The sequence below is a fragment of the Psammomys obesus genome, unplaced genomic scaffold, assembly GCF_907164565.1.
Source record: "Psammomys obesus unplaced genomic scaffold, mPsaObe1.curated_primary_1811, whole genome shotgun sequence".
NCBI lineage: Eukaryota > Metazoa > Chordata > Mammalia > Rodentia > Muridae > Psammomys > Psammomys obesus.
In genome coordinates, this window is record NW_026589137.1 from 8,434,613 (window position 1) to 8,438,533 (window position 3,921).

Consider the following 3,921-nt stretch of genomic DNA (forward strand, 5'->3'; position numbering starts at 1 on the left):
TTCTTGCAAACAAACATCTGACTCCAAACTGTTCAACTGATGACAGTATTCATGGTGTTCTGGTCATTTTGATGCTAGGCACATTCTTAAGATATGTGTACCATGTACCATGTCTACAGCAGACACAAGAAATTTCATGTATGATTATGGTAAATAGAAAGACAAACAGCTATATATTTCTAGGGCAGAATCTTAATGAAAAAACTCACTGTTGGGGGACAGAGAGAAAAATGAAGACAAATCTAGACTAAATTCAGCTCAGAAATTGTTTATCTGTGAAAATAAGTAACTTTTTTCTTTGGGGGAAATGAAAACCATTATATAGGAGCTATTCCTTAAAGAACATTGTTATAATCGACACACTAGTGGTAGTGTGTACTTACCAAAAGTTAAATGATAATGTGAAAGTAGCAATGAGGAAAAATAAATTCAGTCATTTGTCAAGTTAATTAATTTCTAGATGGCTATTTGTTTTTCTTTCAAATATTCGCTATTTTCTAGGTTTCTGTGCAATACAAGATGTAGGTATTGCCACTTGGGTAGAACTGAGATAAATATAGTCTTTAATATAGGACACTACCAAATGACATTAGTTGTCAACACAGAGCTGATTTGCTGCTAAAGGGTATTTTCATCCCATATAGAGACATTTTCTTTATCGTGAAAAGGGAGGAGATCAGACTGATACTTCAAGCTAGCCCATAAAGCACACTGCTAAACATCCTACACTCTGCAACAAGGCTTTATACAGCCCCAAATGTAAATATTAGCAAAGCTAAGAAAGTTGAACAAAAGTGGACAAACCTATTCTTTGGGTTCCTCTTATTAATCTCTTTTTGGCCAGATGCTTCACCAAACTGGGATCTACATATGCCACTTCCCACTGCAGCCAAGGTTATATGAAGAAAAGAAAAGATACCTGAATTGTTAAGACACACTTGCAATATGACAGACATAACCGTGAAGAAATTTGAATACAACAATCCAAACAGTGCAGGCAAACCAGCCTATAGGTTGGCTAGATGTGGGCTTCACTGAGTCAGATAGTTGTTTTCAGTTTGGCTTTGAATGGTTTTTTCTATATGTGGCCTTTTATTGTAAAAAACCTTGGGAGAGTTGAACAGACACATGCTCTCAGCCATCAAGGAGAAAAGTAAAATATTATCATATCCACAGAGACTATGAGTCAACCAGTCCCAAGGCTGACAAGAAGCCCAGACAGCTTGGACATATGCCTAAGTTAGCTTCTCACACTAAGAGAGCATCCACTAAGCTTGTTCTGGAATAAATCGATTCTAGAGCTTTGAATTTTTGTTGGTATATAATTTTGTTTGTGTATTTGTAAATCTGGAAGAGTTTAGATGATGGTGTTGAAGCAGAATGAAGCAGGCTCAAATAGAAAAATTTTGGTCTTAATGCAATTCCACGAAGAAAACAACAAAAATTAGAAGCAAAGATAATTTCTGTATGTCAAAGACAATTGTGGTGTGTAGAGGACCTGGGATTTCCTTCTCACTGAGTGTGTTGGACTTGGAGAAAAAGCCTCAATTGCACTGAAGTTAGCCAAGGGAGATGGAAGCCCTCAAACTCTTTCCATAGCCAGCAAATTCTACTTACCCCACAAGCCAAAGGAAGCAGTCTCTTAATTACAACATAGATCTCTCTTACACAGAAAGCTGCACTTTTAGAGTTTCCTGGGTCACAGTAAAGTTGCCTAAGAACGGGAGGGGGGAGACAGAAAGGTCTCAGAACTAAGCAAATTTTAAAAGCTTGCCCTCTAAGTCAGTTTTTAGAAACACATCCTTGAGTGTTTAAGCAGTATGGGGAGGAGAGTTCCACCCTCACCCTTGCCAGGCTCCAGACTCTTAAATCCCCGAAAGTAGTACTTTCAATGTCTGCCTTCCACACATAAACTTAATACTCCAAGATATTGGACCACCTCCTTGCTAAGGGGCTGAAAGGACAATAGAAAGCTTTTCTTAGCGACACAAGGGGGAAGTTGCTGGTTCTCCCACAGAACACAGCAATCTCAACTAAAGAGGCACTGTAATGGAACCCCTCAGCAGTTTAGGCAGGGAAGGTAGGTCTGGCTTTTTCTGAGAGTCTGCTCCAGCTCAGAGTGTGTTCCAGTCCACAGCAGGAAGGACAGCTGAGCTTTTTTAAGGCAGGGGGGAAACCACAAAGCTTGGGGTACAATCTTAGCATCCAGAAAAGCGTGCTCTGAGTACAACCCATTTTCCAGAAAGAGCCAAGAAAGGAGACAAAATAAAGATCTGGTAATCAGGGTGGGGAGGGTCTTGAGAGGCTGCAGGCTAAGGCACCTACTTGCCTGTAGGTTGCAGATAAGGGTCTTGAGGTTGTGGTAGGGGTGAGGCCACTAAGCAGGCTACAGGAAGGGTTTCAAAGGTTGTCATGTGGAGACCTTCAGAACAGAGAGCAAGAGGTGCCTGGGGAGTGAGGAGTGACCAGAGAGGTATATCAAGTGATCTGAAGACACAAAGATGTAAGAGTCTCGCGAGTGTCCAGGGATACCACCCTTCCTCCTGGTCTCCGCAGACTCTAAGACTCAAACTAAGCAAGTTTTCCCGTCACCCTCTATCACCCTTGTACTTCAATCTAACCTGCATCCTGCGATCCGGGGTTGCCTGCACCGGGTTAAACTATCTCTGACAGAGATAGAAACCTGTGCCAGAAGATGACAAGTCCCTGAAGACCCAGAGTTCCCTTTCCCACTGTCCCTCGGGCCACAGACCCTCTCTCCAAACTGCCCAATTTATCTTCCACCAGGATGACCCACATAGTCAGGGCGCGCTACCAGCACAGAGCCGAAGTTGAGAGGGGTTGGTAGGGGTCACTGCCCCAAGCAGGAGACACTTCGGGAAATGGGTAAAGGGGGAATTCTGTAAACCCGGCGCCAGAGGCGCTCCTGTGCCCTCTCCCCTCACCGGCGCTCAGCCTCCCCTCGCCCCTAGGGTCTCTGCCATCCCCCCGGGGAGAGGGAGGCTTAGGGGAACCAAATGAAAGAACGAAACAGAAAATTTCCGTACCGAGGGGGGAAGAGATGAAACGGTGGGATGGGGCGGCGGGGGCTGATTTGGGGCTGCGGCTGCGGCTGGCGGCTTCTTTCCACCCCTGGCCACCCAGCTACGGCGCAGGCAGGAGCAGCTGCCCCTGCCGGCTGCCTCCTCGTCCTCCCGGCTTGCCCTACCCCCTGCCCGCCTTCCCTGCCCCTCTGGCCTCTGTTGGGAGGCGACTGTCAGCTAGGCTTGGCCCAGGGGCTGGGGGAGGTGAGAGTTGCTTTCGCCAACCACTCTCTGTCTCTGTCTCTCTCCGTCTCTCTCTCTCTTGTTTCTTGTCTCTCTCTCTTCTTTCTTCCCTCCCTCCCTTCCTCCCTCCTTTCCTCCTTTCCTTACCCGCTACACACACACACACACACACACACACACACACACACACACACCCGTGACGGTTCTCCACAGCTTTCAACCCACAGAGAGAGAGGGAGAGAGAGAGAGAGAGAGAGAGAGAGAGAGAGAGAGAGAGAGAGAAAGAGAGAGAGAGAGAGGAACGAGCGGGAGCAGCAGATGAGAACCTGGAGCAGATAGAAGGAAAAAAGGAGAGCTCCGGGTTGGACATTTTGGGATCTAGGGGTGGGGAGGAGAAAGGGAGCACACCTCCTCGATTTTCCCCTCCCCACCCCTCCTTGCTCTTCTCTCCCCTTGGCTTGTGTAGGATTTTCTTGAAGCAGCTGCAGTAGGGGAAAGAAACCTTTAGTCTAGAAAAAAGGGGTTGGAAAGGTGGCCAGAGCTCCCATCAGCTACCTAGCTTGACTGTGCCTGTAAGAGCGTGAATGCGGTTCACCCTACACACCCCTACACACACACACACACACACACACACACACACACACACACACACACA